The sequence below is a fragment of the Pleurodeles waltl genome, chromosome 3_1 (assembly GCF_031143425.1).
Source record: "Pleurodeles waltl isolate 20211129_DDA chromosome 3_1, aPleWal1.hap1.20221129, whole genome shotgun sequence".
Classification (NCBI taxonomy): Eukaryota; Metazoa; Chordata; class Amphibia; order Caudata; family Salamandridae; genus Pleurodeles; species Pleurodeles waltl.
Window position 1 is genome coordinate 432,891,387 of NC_090440.1, and position 16,476 is coordinate 432,907,862.

The following is a 16,476-nucleotide window of genomic DNA, read 5'->3' on the forward strand; positions in this document are numbered from 1 at the left end:
ATAAAATACTCATTAAAAATATATTTATACAAACACACTTTAAAAATCTCCCCATACTTTTCCCTTATAATTTCACCATTCTGCTGCTAAACATTTTAATAAACAAATATATTTATTTACTACATTTTGTTAAATACAATAAACATACAATTAAAACACATAACATCAAACTATTTTAAAATTAAATACACAAACAAAGGGACTAATTATGACTTTGGACCATGTTGGCACTCCTGAAAAGACCGCCCTATTATGAGTTACACAAGCAGGACAGTTGACCGCCAAACATTAATGACAGAATGCCAGTGGTGCGGCCTCCTGGAAACAGGTGCTCTAACCTCCAGCACTGTCGGCACTCTGACAACCACTGAGCGTATTACAATCACACAGTCACTGTGGTGGCGGTAAGCCAATGGCGGTCCAGACTACAGCAGTTTGTGGTCAGCAAACACAACTGCACATTGGATGGATTTAAAAACAACACAGGTGACACACATTGTCCAAGCGGACACACCTGCAAAGGACTCTATAAAGCCATGTAGGTATGTCAGACCATGTGTACCATACAATGATAAGCCAAGCTACTTGTTCAAGATGGCATATGTTGCATGTACACAGTGTCCAGCTCAGGTTTAAAACCCTCCCACACAAACACATACATACAAGTGTCTGTTCAAACTAAAAGTTTTATTACAGTGTTCAGCACTGTCAATCTGTCAGCACTATTGGAAATCAAAAATGATTGACTCATACTGAGTAATTTAACATGTTGACAGGTGCAGACCTCCAGACCACGGAAGGAAGGGATTTGTCAGACATTGCCCTGTAGAATAGGCACACATTGATGTGGTTTATGTCACCAGCTTGACCCTTATCACATATTTCACCACAGTAAGTCAAAATCACATAATCTAAATATAGAGACAGATGGTAGTACCACAGTCCGTGATCACAGGGCCATTATAATCCAATGTTCATGCATATGGTGGTGTGACTCAAACATATGTCAGTGTTGGGGCACTGTGGCCTACAATGATGAAACACATCTACAGCTTCATACAGGTTATGCAAAACAAGTGTTAATCCAATGTGAACGAAAAATGACTTGGTTGTAAACTAGCACTACATATTTAATGCCCACATGATGACACACATGATGCATCAGGTCCAACACAGCACACAAAACATGTCTAATGGGCACTTCTAACTTTCCACTGAAACACTGTGCAAACTGTCTTGGCACAGGTCTCCTGCACCCAACCTCTGTGGCCTACATTACCTGCATCAATTCATATCATCTTCTTATGTCAGACCAGCATCCCATACAATGTCACAACTCTGAAATGTCCACTTGAATTTGTCATGGTGAAGGTACCTGTACAACGAACGAAACAAGGATGATAGGCTTGAAACCATATATATGATACAAGTCACATAGCAAGGATCTGGATAACAAAGTACATTGCAAGGAAACTGACACAAACATCATCCAGGTGGGAATGTTTTGAAAGCTATCTCATCAGGCAGCCTTTAGCTGATTATTGCAGAGCATTAGCTCCTTAGCTGTATCCAAACGCTCAACTCCACACATTCTCACAACTACAGTTCATTGTACACTCACAGTCATGACATCACAAGACATACTTACACTCATGAGAAGTAGCTGTGGATGAGATCGTTTCACAAGTCAGCTCCTTCATCTTCACCACTGCCTTCCTCAGTTGGCATTTCAGGATTCTCACCTGGTGGCACTGCAGGTTCCTCCTCTTTGAGATGTATGAGATATTCCTCCACAGGCTGATGTTGTGGACTGTTAGAAATTAGGTCTTTGGTTGGCAGTCAGGTTACCCCCTGTCCAAGTAAGGACCCTCACTCTAGTCAGGGTAAGTCACACACAATCCAAATCATCCTGTGCCCACCCTCTGGTAGCTTGGCACTGAGCTGTCAGGCTTAACTTAGAAGGCAATGTGTAAAGTAATTGTGCAATAAATCATACAATAACACAGTATAACACCACAAAAATACACCACACAGTGTTTAGAAAAATATAGTATATTTATCTGGTTAAATGCAGGTCAAATCGATCAAGATTCAATAAGTACACATTGAAATATCACTTAGAAAATGATATAAAGGGGGTTATTCTAACTTTGGAGGAGTGTTAATCCGTCCCAAAAGTGACGGTAAAGTGACGGATATACCACCAGCCGTATTACGAGTTCCATAGGATATAATGGACTCGTAATACGGCTGGTGGTAAATCCGTCACTTTTCTGTCACTTTTGGGACGGATTAACACCTCCTCCAAAGTTAGAATAACCCCCAAAGTGTCTTTAGTTCTTAAAAAGCAACAAATGTCTCTTGTAAGCACAACGTACCTGGTTTGCGTTCAGATTCTCTGCAAGGGACTGCAGAGGAGGAGATGCGTGGAAAACAGGGAGGTGTGCGTTGATTTTCCCGGCGCACACAGATGATGCATTGTTGAGTTTTCACGCAGGGAAGGCATTGCGTCGATTTCTGTCACACTGACCTGGATCCTATTCGGGTTGTGGGGTTTTCAGATGCCCCAGGAACAATGCGTTGAAATCCTGGGTGTGCAGGATGAAGTCTTTTTGGTCCTGAGACTTCAAGGAACAGGAGGAAAGCTCTATCCAAGCCCTTACAGAGCACTTCTCAGCAGAGCCAGAGGGCAGCAAGGCAGCAGGGCAGCAGTCTATTGCAGAAAAGCAGTCAGGTGAGTCCTCTGGGCAGCCAGGCAGTACCTCATGGCAGGTTGCAGATTCTGGTTCAGGGATTCTTCTCCAGTGGTATCTTGTCCAGAAGTGTCTGAGGTGGAAGGGTCAGAGGCCCTGTTCAAATACCAAAATGTACCTTTGAAGTGGGGGAGACTTCAAAGAGTGGCTTAGAAGTGCACAAGGTCCCCTTTCAGTTCCATCTTCTCTGCCAAGGCCCCCGTAAGGGGTTTGGCAGTCCACTGTGTGAAGACAGGCCACTGTCCTTTGACATGTAAGTGTCAGGCCTTCACCCAGCCCAGGAAGACCCATTCAGAATGTAGATGTGTGCAGGTGTGACAGATTATCCTGTGTTTGGGGTTGTCTGAGTGAACTGCACAAGGGATTTGTCAACTAAACCTAGCCAGACGTGGACTGTAAGGCACAGAAGGATTTAAGTACAGAGAAATGCTCACTTTCTAAAAGTGGCATTTCTATAATAGTAATATTAAATCCAACTTCACCAGTCAGCAGGATTTTGTATTACCATTCTGGCCATACTAAATATGACCTTGTTACTCCTTTCAGATCAGAATCTACCACTCAAACAGTGTAGAAGGATAGCCCTAATGTTAGCCTATGAAAGGAGCAGGCCTCACAGCAGTGTAAAAACGAATTTAGGAGTTTTACACTACCAGGACATATAAACTGCACAGGTACATGACCTGACTTTTATATACATAGCACCCTGCCCTATGGGTTACCTAGGGCCTACCTTAAGGGATGACATATGTAGAAAAAGGGGAGTTTAAGGCTTGGCGAATACTTTTAAATGCCAAGTCGAAGTGGCAGTGAAACTGCACACACAGGCCCTGCAATGGCAGGCCAGAGACATGGTTAGGGGGCTACTTATGTGGATGGCACAACCAGTGCTGCAGCCCACTAGTAGCATTTAATTTATAGGCCGTGGGCACATGTATTGCACTTGACTAGGGACTTACAAGTAAAATAAATAAGCCAATTGGGTATGAGCTAATGTCACCATGTTTGAAGAAGAGAGCATATGCACCTCAGCACTGATTAGCAGGTGTAAAGCGCACGGAGTCCTAAAGGCAGCAAAAAAAAGGTCAGAAAAAGAGAAGGAGGAAGCCAAAAAGTTTGGGGGTGACCCTGCTGGCCATTTCCAACATGAACCATGAGCATGCTATAGTGATCTTGCATACTTTACAGGGTGAGTAGAGGATTGCTCCACCAGTCCTGTCTAGTCACCTCAATCTGGCCTTCAGGAGCCCAAAAGCTCACTCCACTGCCAGCCTTGTTCTTCCAGGAGCCTGACTGAAGCAGACTTCCCCTGGCGTAGTTGGATTCCTTAGCGGTGTCAACAACCAAGGACAGTTTGGATATGCTGAGTTTTCTGTTAAGGCAGTGGTTCCCAAACTGTGCGACGCAGCACCCCAGTGCGCTGTGAAAACGAGCCAGGGGCGCCGCAAACAGCACACTGCACCAGGCACACAGTTTGGGAACCACTGCAGACAGTCCACATTCTTCTCTCAGTTCTTCCCACACACATCACAGTAATCAAATGATTTGTCACATTCCTGAGCCCAATCTAAAAAATGTGTTTTTCCAATAAAATATTCACTAATTTCTGTCATGTTCCCATGCTGTGAAATGTACCCTGCTCCTTGAGCAGAACATTCAAATTCTTTCAGGGTACCTTGTCTTCTTGTTGTCCAGATAAACTGCAACAGGTTTATTTTGTTCAAAATCGGACGTTATATTGTCGTCACCACTATTCAAAATAAAGCACACAAAATGATCCTGCATTGGTAAATATGAGTAAAGAAGGAAAATAAAACGTACCTTTTTTTAGGGAACAATTTCACCCACGTTTACAATTGCAGTATGTTTTTAGATGCATAAATAGATGCAATCAGCTCTTTCTTCACACTAATCACCATAAATCTTTATAATACATAACATCCTGCAATGCCTTTGTAGAAGCCTGACTCTTAAGTTGCTTTTTACAGCCGACTGGTGAAACCTCTAGTCACTTGTGAACTGCTCAGCGTTAACATATTTTTAAAGTAGATTTCTGAAATCACAAAGTGTGCTGCAAGGGCCGTCAGCCATGATGAAAGGCAGGTCACGGGGAAAAATAACAATAGCAGTTTAAGCAAGAAAAATAGGAATTACATTTTCTTTTGTCTGATATACTTCTCAAGAAATAAAAAGTGATCAGTAGAAATCAATAATTTAGTGCAACTTTTTTGTTTTTTCCTTGCTACTTTAGAAGAAGGTTGTGTTAGCTAATAGTTTTAAAAAAAATCCATTTGCCGACTCAAAAGAACATTGTTTCTGACATAACCAAAGTGTTTTATAAAACAACTTTTAGATTTAATTTTGTTACACCCATGATTACAATACCTTCATTGGCTTCATCTCAATTATTTTCAGGGAGAAAAATGGAAGTACTACTGAGGTCGAGCTTACATTCCTCCCCCCTGCCCAAAAAAAGTAACATATTGGGGAGCCGCAGCCAACAGCCGATAGGTCAGGGGAGGCACGAGTCAAAAAAGTTTGGGAACCACTGTGTTAAGGAATGGGACATAAGTGAACCAATGAGTCCCTCACATCATGGTTGTAGCACCTGACACTGCTCACACACAGTCAGGAAAGCCCTCTCTGCATGCAAATGTGACATCAACTGGGGTATGGTGCTGTTCCACATTATGAAGGAATCATTAGCTGATCCCAGATAACTGGCATACACATGTGAGATGTAGAGATCCGCCAAACAGACAAGTTGCATGTTGATGGAATGGAAGTTCTTTCTGTTGCGATAGACTTGTTCAGTGGCCTGCAGTGGCACCAAGACAACATGTGTTCCATCAATGGCCCCCGCCACATGTGGGAGGCGGGCAAAACCATAGAAGCCAGCCATCACATTGGCTAAATCTTCACATCGGGTAGCCTGATATAGCTGTCAATGTGTTTCATCATTGCTGAGATGAAATCCTTCAACACCAGGCTGAACATAGGTTGGGACAGACCAGCAGAGAGGGACAGAGTATGTTGGAAAGACCCTGTAGCCAGTAAGTGCAATATTGACATCACTTGTACAATGGGTGGTATGCAGGTTGGATTACCTTTAGCTGAGATCAGATCTGGCTCCAACTGACAGCAGAAGGCCACTATTGTTTGCCTATCCAGGCGGTATAATGAAATAATATTCTGTTGCTCCATGGTCTGAAGGTCTGGCAGTGGGTGGTAGAAAGGAGGTTGTCACATCCTCCATCTCCCAGGGTACCTATGTGTAGCAAGACATGATTTGTAACATTAGTTAGTGTGTTCACAGCAACATACATGATGCATGCCAATAATATCATGTGACAAAGTATTTCTGTCTCGATAGATATGACACACAGTACACATCCCAGCTAACAACTATACAAGGTTCACATGCGACCCCCATGGTTGTCAACACATGTGCCCATAACATGGATTTGGATGAAAATCAACTAGCTGCTACACAATTGCCCCTCAAAAATGTGACTGTATTTTCCGACAACAAAAAGACTGTCGGTGGTGGTGTACCGTGCACCATCATCAAACAATATCTGTGCCCTGCAAGACACTACACTGGTGCTTGTATAGTAGGACCTACATGACAAGACAGAATAAGGATGTTTGTGATGCTTCAACACATATATTGTAGGTGTGAGATAGTATTTCAGGCCGCCAAAATGACGGATGCCTCACCTACTCCACTGGACATAAGGAACCGCCCACGCCTGTTGGCAGAAGTCGTTTGGGCAGTAGGCAGTTCCAACCTCAGCAAACACTGCCATAGGCTAATGTTGTTGCCTGTGGGGCTCGCGGCCCAATGGCAGTGTCCGTCGGCGGTGACGACCACACATCTGGCGGACGTGACCACCATGTTATGCAAATTTACTTGCTTGACTTCTGACACTGCAACCAGCAACACTTTCACTATTTGAGCTACTGTGTGCCGTCTGTGGGAGCAATCATGCCACGTCTAGCAGGGGGTAGGTGCCCTGTTTTCTCTCCAGAGGAGCTGGAGAGGCTTTTTAATGAGTACCTTCCCTTTTATAGACAGCGCTATGGCTCACCAGAGGAGCAGGGCAGTACCTAATGTGCATAATTAACTCTGTTTGACACCATCCTTTCCATCCTCACAGGCTACAATGTGCCCCTGGGTGCTGTAGGAAAGTACCATCTTTCTTGCCATGTTACCCCCCTTTTTACCTGTATGTCAGTATGTTTTTGCCTGTCTCACTGGGATCCTGCTGGTCAGGACCCCAGTGCTCATGGTTTATGGCCTAATGTGTGTGTTGTGTATAGTGCTTAACTGTGTCACTGAGGCTCTGCTAATCAGAACCTCAGTGCTTATGCTCTCTCTGCTTTTAAATTTGTCACTATAGGCTAGTGACTTAATTTACCAATTTCAATTGGCGCACTAGACCCCCCTTATAAGTCCCTAGTATATGGTACCTAGGTACCCAGGACATTGGGGTTCCAGGAGATCCTTATGGGCTACAGCATTTCTTTTGCTACCCATAAGGAGCTCAGACAAACCCTTCCACAGGCCTGCCATTGCAGCCTGAGTAAAATAGTGCACACACTACTTCACAGCCATTTTCACTGCACTTAAGTAACATATAAGTCACCTATATGTCTAACCTTTATTTACTGAAGGTTAGGTGCAAAGTTACTAAGTGTGAGGGCACCCTTGCACTACCAAAGGTGCCCCCACATAGTTCCGGGCCATTTCCGGGACTTTGTGAGTGCAGGGACACCATTACACACGTGCACTACATATAGGTCAATACCTATATGTAGCTTCTCAATGGTAACTCCAAATATGGCCATGTAAGGTGTCTAAGATCATGGAATTGTCCCCCATTCCAAATCTGGTATTGGGGACCCAATTCCATGCATCCCGGGGGCTCCACCATGGACCCCTAGGACTGCCAAACCAGCTTTCTGAGGCTTGCAATGCAGCAACAGCTGCTGCCACCTCACAGACAGGGTTCTGCCCTCCTGGGGTCTGTGGATCTCATTCCCAGGATGGCAGAACAAAGCATTTCATTTGGGAGGAGGGTGTTACACACTCTCCCTTTGAAAATAGGTGTAACAGGCTTGCAGGGGTAGCCTCCCCCAGCCTCTGGAAATGCTTTGAAGGGCACAGATGGTGCCCTCCTTGCATAAGCCAGTCTACACCGGTTCAGGGACCCCCAGTCCCTGCTCTGGCGTGAAACTGGAAAAAGGGAAGAGGAGTGACCACTCCCCTGTCCATCACCACCCCAAGGGTGGTGCCCAGAGCTCCTCCAGTGTGTCCCAGACTTCAGCCATCTTGTTTTCCAAGGTGTGGGGACACTCTGGAGGCCTCTGAGTGACCTGTGCCAGCAGGTGATGTCAGAGAACCCTCCTGGTAGGTCCATATCTGATAAGGTAGCCAATCTCCCTCTCAGGGCTATTTAGGGTCTCTCCTGTGGGTTTTCTCTTTAGATTCTACTTGCAAGTTTCCAGCAGCAATCCTCTGCAACTACTACTTCATTTTCTGACCTCAGATCGACTGCTCCAGGAACCACTGCAATAGCAACAAAGTATCCAGAAGGGCTGCTTTTCCTCTGCAACTTCAGCTTCAGCCAGCAACTGCAACAGTTTCCAAGGTGTGCATGCTATGGGGACTCCCTGTCTTCACCCTGCACCAGAAGAACCAAAGAAATCTACCGTGAAGTGACGGGGTCACTTTCCTGCTCATGCAGGCACCTTCTAAGTCGACGACCGGTTCTCTTGGACTCCTCTCCTGGCAACAAGTGTGCTCCTTGGAACACAGGTGGTTACCCCTTCGACACAGACTGTTCTAAGGTCCTGCTGTCCCAATTTGGAGGAGGTAAGAGCTTGCCTTCCCCCGAGTACGACAGTACCCCTGTGCCCCTGTGTGTCTTCTTCACCTCCTGACACCTCTGTGCACTATTTACAAAATTCCTTTGTGCACAGCTTGGCCCAGGTCCGCAGCACTCTATAGAGTGACACTCAACTCACTGAGTTGACCTCCGGCGGCGTGGGACCCTCCTTTGTAGTGCTGAACCAACCGTATTTTGTACCTCCTTTGTCCCCGTGTCCTGGGACTCCCGTGGGTGCTGTCTGGTCAACTGATGGCTCTCTGAAGTGCTGGGAGCTCCCTCTTCCTTCTCACACAGCGTTGAGGCCCCCAGGTCCCTCCTGGGTCCAGACAGCACCACTTTGACACAAAACGTGACTTTGCTGGAACCAAGGCTTGTTGGATGAATCCAGTGCCAAAACTCGCTTGCATCCAGCATCTCTTCGTGGGACATCCATTGTATCATGCAGTAACCCGCTGACATTTTCCTTGGGTACATTTCTGCAGTCTTCGTCCAACCGGGGACTCTTCTTTTGCACCCTCTTCTGGGTTGGCAGGAGCTCCTGTCCTTCCTCGAACTTCTTTTGACTTCTGGACTTGGTCTCCTTCCTTTGCAGGTCTTCAGGTCCAGGAATCCACCATTTGTTGTTTGCAGTCTTGCCTGGTTCTTGCAATAACTCTAATCACGACTTGTAGTGTGTCCTCAGGAAACTTTTAGTAGTTTACTCCTCCTTTCCTGGGCTCTGTGGTGGGGTAATTTACTTATCTTTGCTGTATTCGTACTCTCCCAGTGATTCTCTACACACTGCACTTGTCTAGGGGGAAATTTGTGATTTGCATTCCACTTTCTTAGTATATGGTTTGTGTTGCCCCTAGACCTATTTTCTCCCATTGCATTCTATAGCATTTCCTATTGTTTGCACTATCCTATGTCTAATTACTTACCTTATTTTGGTGTCTAGAGTATATATTGTGTATAATACTTACCGCCACAAGGAGTATTGTCTCTAAGATATTTTTGGCCTTGTGTCACACAAAGAAACGACCTTTATTTTTGGTAACACTGAGTATTGTCTTTACCTGTGTATAAGTACTGTGTAACTATAAGTGATATTGCAGGAGCTTTGCATGTCTCCTAGTTCAGCCTAAGCGGCTCTGCTATAGCTAACTCTATCAGCCTAAGCTGCTAGAACACTACTACATTTCACTAATAAGGGATAACTGGACCTGGTGTAAGGTGTAAGTACCCAAGGTACCCACTACAAACCAGGCCAGCCTCCTACATGTGCCAGTTAGACTTCTTGTGTGCCTCTTGTTGCAGTCTGTTTGGCATTAACAGAATGGACATTGTTCAGGTATTGGTGGCCAGTACTATATGTTGCGTTCATTCACTTTGAGTTGTGTAATGTTTTTTTGTGGTCCTAGATCCTCCTTGTGTTGGATGCACATAACTAGGCAAGGAGACTTTACTACCATCCAATGACATCTCTTTCTTAATGATGGTTGTAAAGGTTGAACACCATGTATGTGAAAGATAGCATGAGCTGTTCATGCATAATGTCTGAGTCATATGAGAATCGGGGAAGCAATGTGTATAGTGCCACAGGTCTTTCAACCCACATCTGGCCTTGCAAAACTGTTGCCTGGAAAGCATATTGTGACTCACCCTGCCTTCACGTTGCCACCCAAACCACATGCCACATTGCTGGTTGCCCCATGATGTACTGACCTGAATGGAAGTGATGGAAATGTGAGCGTCAAGTAGGTTCTGTTTGCTCAGCCAGCAGAAATCAGGGCCTGTATCTCGCAGTACAGGACCTATTCCAGGCTGTGGGAGAGTCACTTTGGCTATGCAACTGTTGCACTGTGCCCACTTCCTGTACACCAGCAGATCCTGTCATGTGGCTAATATGATGCTCTAGAGGCAACACTTGCTCTGAATGCCTCAGTCCATTGGCTAGAATAGGAATGAATACTGGGGTACAACCCAGAAGTAGTCCATATGTGTTTTTACATCATTGTCAATGTGTGAATTTTGACTCATGACAGATCCCTTACTCCCACAGCTATGTTGCTACCTTCACAGAAGTAATAGTTGTTTACCACAGGCTTCTTGCACGAATGACAGTCCCAGAGTGCAGGCAGTGTGTTGATTCCTGAGATGCCATGAGATGTGAGCCAGTAGCTTGGTCACATAGCTGAAATTGTACAATGCATACCTTTGTATGTTGGATGCCAGCTCTGTAGGATAGACATGTCAAAAGAAGTGTTAAGTGGTACAAGTACATACCACGGAACCTCCCCTGAAGTGTCATGAGCCTGCATTTGGTAGGCCACAGGTCTACGCGTCAACGGGGAAGACATATTCTGTGCCCACGATGCCAACCCCTTCATTGTCACTCAAGTGTAAGGGTGAAGTTTGTACTATGGAAGTTGCCTGTAGGGACTGTATGCAATGAGTCAATCTTGCAGAGTGTGAATGTGTTGGTCCATTCAGTCCTCAGGAGTTTACCCTTCAGAAGCAACATATGTGTGTAGTGTTTCATTGTGGTCACATCACATTACAAGTTGCTGGAGCATGGGCTACCTAATATTAAAAGGCTTACTTAGTCATTGTAGGCCCCCCTGAGTAGGGTAGTGGGTGAGTCTGCAGATGGATACAAACATCTGTAGTAATGTCCCTGTACTTAGTGGCTTGTGTTTTTTATATTTGTGGTGTGCTAACAAATTGAACATTTTCATCTTGGTGTCTCTGACATGTGTGTGACACAAACATTTATGCCAAAACTTGTGATTGTAATGTCTTGATTTGTCTCTTGTATCTATACAGGTAAACGCCCATCAGAAGAAGGAGATACTTAGAGCCATCGCCCAGAAGGTGCGGACCCTGTGGGTCCACAGCCGGCGGAGAACCTACTGTCGCAAGAGGTGGAAGTACCTGAAATGCTGGACTCAGAAGATCGCAGAGGTCCAGCTGGGGCTGTCCTCCCAACGTGGGTGGGGTGCATGTCTGACCATCACCCCCATACTCAGACCTTGATGGGCATTTGAGGGGAACACAGCAGCCAGAAGGGGGTCAGTGTAAGGCATTTACTCCTGCCTGTCACTTTGCCCAGTGAATTGTGAGGTTCTGACATCTCCCCTGATGATTAGAGATGAGCCATGTGTGACGCAGTAGATGAGTGACTGTTTGTGTAGATATGCCATGTGGTGCATATTGATGTGCCTTGCTTAATGGCCCAGGGACCTATGACACCACTGGGTACAATACACAAACACTGTTCTCTAGGGACAACACATGGCTGTGTACATTGACCAATCAAGTAATAATTGTTGTTTTAGAGGGTGTAAATTCTACACTACAGACCAGTACTACTCAGTGTTACAGGCCAAAGGAAAGGAAGCAAGGGATCACTGTCTTTAGCCATGCGTCTTGTCAAATGAGTATATTGGCATCTGCCACCCAGAGGCTACTTAGCTTCAGCATGTGACGAGTGCTGGTTCCTCACTACTGTCTGTAATGGGGAGATGGCCATTTTACACGTGTAAGAGCATACATTTTTATTTAGGTCAGCTACAAATTAATACGTTACCTTGGTAAGTGGGGAATGTCCATTGACATGATATATGTGCTGTTGGAAATGGCCTTTCTGCAGGGTCACCCCCAAACTTTTTGCCTTCCTCCTTCTCTTTTTCTGACCTCATTTTTTGCTGGCTTGAGGACACTGCTCAATTTACCACTGCTAATCAGTGCTAAAGTGCATATGATCTCTCCTTAAAACATGGTGACGTTGGCTCATACCCAATTGGCTTGTTTAATTTACTTGTAAGTGCCTAGTCAAGTGCACTACATGTGCTCAGGGCCTGTAAATTAAATGCTACTAGTGGGCTGCAGCACTGGTTGTGCCACACATATAGGTAGCCCCCTAACCATGTCTCAGGCCTGCCTCTGCAGTGTCTGTGTGTGCAGTTTCACTGCCACTTCGACTTGGCATTTAAAAGTACTTACCAAGCCTTAAACTCCCCTTTTTAAGGTAGGCCCTAGGTAGCCCATAGGGCAGGGTGCTATGTAGGTAAATGGCAGGACATGAACATGTGTGTTCTATATGTCCTGGTAGTGTAAAACTCTTAAATTAGTTTTCCACTGCTGTGAGGCCTGCTCCCTTCATAGGATAGCATTGGGGCTCCCCTCATATACAGTTTGAGTGGTTATCCTCATCTGAAAGGAGTAGCCAGGTCATATATTTCGTATGGCCAGAATGGTGATACAAAATCCTGCTTAATGGTGAAGTTGGATTTTATATTACTATTTTAGAAATGCTACTTTTAGAAAGTGAGCATTTCTTTACACTTAAATCCTTCTGTACCTTCCAATCCACGTTTGGCTAGGTTTAGTTGACAGCTCCCTTGTACATTCACTCAGACAACCCCAAACACAGGATGCTCAGTCACACTTGCATACATCTGCATATTGAATGGGTCTCCCTGAGCTGGGAGGATGGAGGGCTTGACACTTACATGTCAACGGACAGTAGCCTGCCCTCACACAAAGGACTGCCACACCCCCTACTGCAACCCTGGCAGACAGGATGGAACTGAAGTGGGACATTGCGCACTTCTAAGCCACTCTTTGAAGTCTCCCCCACTTCAAAGGCACATTTGGGTATTTAAGTAGGGTCTCTGACCCTACCAACTTAGACACTTCTGAAGTAAGACACTTCTGAGGTAGAGACTCTACTTCATCAAGACGCTTCCTGGAGAAGAGAACCTGAACCAGAACCTGCAACCTGCCAAGAAGAACTGCCTGGCTGCCCAAAGGACTCACCTGACTGCTTTCTGTAAAGGACTGCTGCCTTGCTGTTGCCCTGCTGCCTTGCTGTTCTCTGGCTGTGCTGAGACGTGCTCTCCAAGGGCTTGGATAGAGCTTGCCTCTTGTTCCCTGAAGTCTCAGGACCAAAAAGGCTTAATTCCTGCAAGAAGAACTCCCTGTGTGGCGGAAATTGACGCACAGCCTGCCAGAAACGATGCACAGCCTGCATTGTGGTGAAAAATTCACCACACGCTGAATCGGAACAACGCAGCCTGACTGCGCAGCGAGAAGATCGACGCAGTGCCAGTGAAGTAACTGGAAATTTGACTGGATCGGCCCACAGCCGACGCGGAATGATGCAGCCTGACTTCCAAGGAGGAATCGACGCAGCGCCTGCTGTGCGGTAAAAATGTCCACGCAACACCCACTGGATCGACGCAGCCCCTGTGACTTCATCCTGTCAGCACCAGAATTCAACACATCGTCCCCCAGCAACCCGAAGAGGATCAAAGACTGAGTGCCGGAAATTGACGCAAAGCCTTCCCTGCATGAAAAATAAACAACGCATTGCTGTGTGCGGCCAGAGAAATCGACACAAACCTCCCTGTTTTCCATGCATCTGCTCCTCTGCAGTTCTTTGCGGAGATTTTGAACACAAACCAGGTACTTTTTGCTTACAAGAGACATTTATTGCTTTTAAGAGACTAAAGACACTTTAGATCATTTCTACAGTGATACTTTCAACATATACTTATTTCATTTTAATTGTTTTGACCTGCATCTTATCAGATAAATATTATACTGTGTGGTGTATTTTTGTGGTGTTCTACTGTGTTATTGCATGATATTTTGTACAAATACTTTACACATTGCCTTCTAAGTTAAGCCTCACTTTTCAGTGCCAAGATACCAGAGGGTGGGCACAGGATATTTTGGATTGTGTGTGACTTACCCTGACTAGAGTGAGGGTTCTTGCTTGGACAGAGGGTAACCTGACTGCCAAACAAAAGCCCAATTTCTAACAGGCTGCATTAAGAGTGAACCAATAATTGGATACCCACGAAAAATTAGCAGATTTATTTGCCAAAGCAATAATGCTACTTCCTACTCATTATTGTCATACAAGGCATGGCAGTAGCAAACAGAAAAAAGCAGACACATACCTCACACATGGTGAAACATTCTTTGGGTGCTAGGTACATTTTGTTTTTGTTGTCCAGAAGCAATCACCCTTCAGAAGTTTTTTTTCTGAAAAATCTAAAGATGCTGATGGAGCCACCATGGCATGATTTCCCAGTCAGTATTGCATTTGCAGAGAGCCCTATGTTATGGCAAAAGCACTTATGGTGAAAATTCCGTGCCCAGCAAAAGGGGGAACTCTAAATGTGGTGCGAAGGGCATCACTGGTCCACTGGAGGCGGGGTCTCCACAGACCCTGTGGCTCGGTGCTCAGTCAACCACAACTTAAACTATGCCCACCACAGTGATGGAAATGTAGGTTCAAGGTAAATAGGAATAGTTGAGCACCACTGCTTAGCTTCCATATAAAATAATGAATGCACTGCTACCTTTTGAAACCTTTTTTTCAAATGTATTTTTATTAAGAGGGTTAAAACATACGACATAGACATTTTGGTGTCATTCACATTGATACATATCTGCATTTACAGAATAAAAGTGGTACAGTTTGTGGTGTTGATCAAGTATATACACACAGTGTTATAATCAGGAGTGTTCCACACACTGCACAATCCTGGAACCGTATGGGCCCGGGAGCTTATCTTTCACTGAAATGAGTATAAACCAGGATAAACCAGGACAATGGAATGGGGGAATACACTGGTGGGAAGTGATGGAAGTCATGTCTTAGTGTGGGTATGGTGTGGTGAGCCGGCTGCAGTATAAAACTAGTGCTAGTGTGCATGTGTTAACTCTGATGGGTAGCAGACAGGAGTGGGTCGGAAAAAGACGCTACGGAGAGGGAAGGTCAGGGACAATGATGCGATGAGTAGGGTGGTGGAAAGGTGTTTTATACGAGACGACTTATCAGGGTGGCATAGAGTCATCTCGTGTGAGTTGATGAAAATGGGAGACAGTGGTTGCCCAACTACTGGAAAAGGAGTGTTTGCGAAGGCCGTGCATCTCCTTGTTGGGAAGTGCATCCTCTTCAGATGTTCCCCACTTACATATGGATCCTCACCAAGCCCCCACTGGTGGTGTAGCTGCTGAGCGCCAATTGATTGTTAAAGTGTGGATCGTTATCAGCAGTGCCAGGGCAACAAAGTGGGTGCGTACCTTATGACTCTTCCTGTGCTTAAAGATATCCAGTCCAGTCGCTTCCTATGTATTCAAGTCAGTCAATTCTGTAACTTCCCGTAGGGTCGAATGCCACTATTGTCGCAATGTGGGACAGGACTATGACACACATGCTGGAAATCTGCTCCTATGAGAAGGCACCGTGCACAAGCAATTTGGGCAGAGAGGTAGTAGCAGTGTAAGCGATCTAGTGTGAGATACGCTCTGTGTAAGAGATAGAACTGGATGTTCTTGAATATAGAGTTCCGGTAACTCGCTGTAAGTGTTGAATACCCTAGTCCCATTCCTTGTCCTGGAGGTCCCTCCATATCTCTCCCTCCCATTGCTGGTGCAGAGCTGGGAGGGGGTGTCAAAAAGCTTGCGGATGGCCCTATAGGTCCAAGTCGACCAGTGCACATGGTGACCATTGCACATTGCGCAGATGACTGGGTGTGTTGGTGGCTCTGTGTCTACTATGCCCCAAAGCATATGCACTGTGTTTCACAGTTGCTGGTACATAAAAACTTGGCCAACTGGTAGTTCACAGTCAGCAACCACTTGGTCAAGATGGAATAAGAGACCCTCAGCATAGAGGTCACCTAGAGTGTGCAGTGCTCATCATGTTCAACTAGTCATTGTTTTTGTGGTGTAATATCCGGGGAAACAGGGTAGCCCTACCAAGGGGAAGTTTGGGGCATAGGCAGGTTTACCTGGTGATAGGCAATGTATACATAACATGTAGGTTTGTG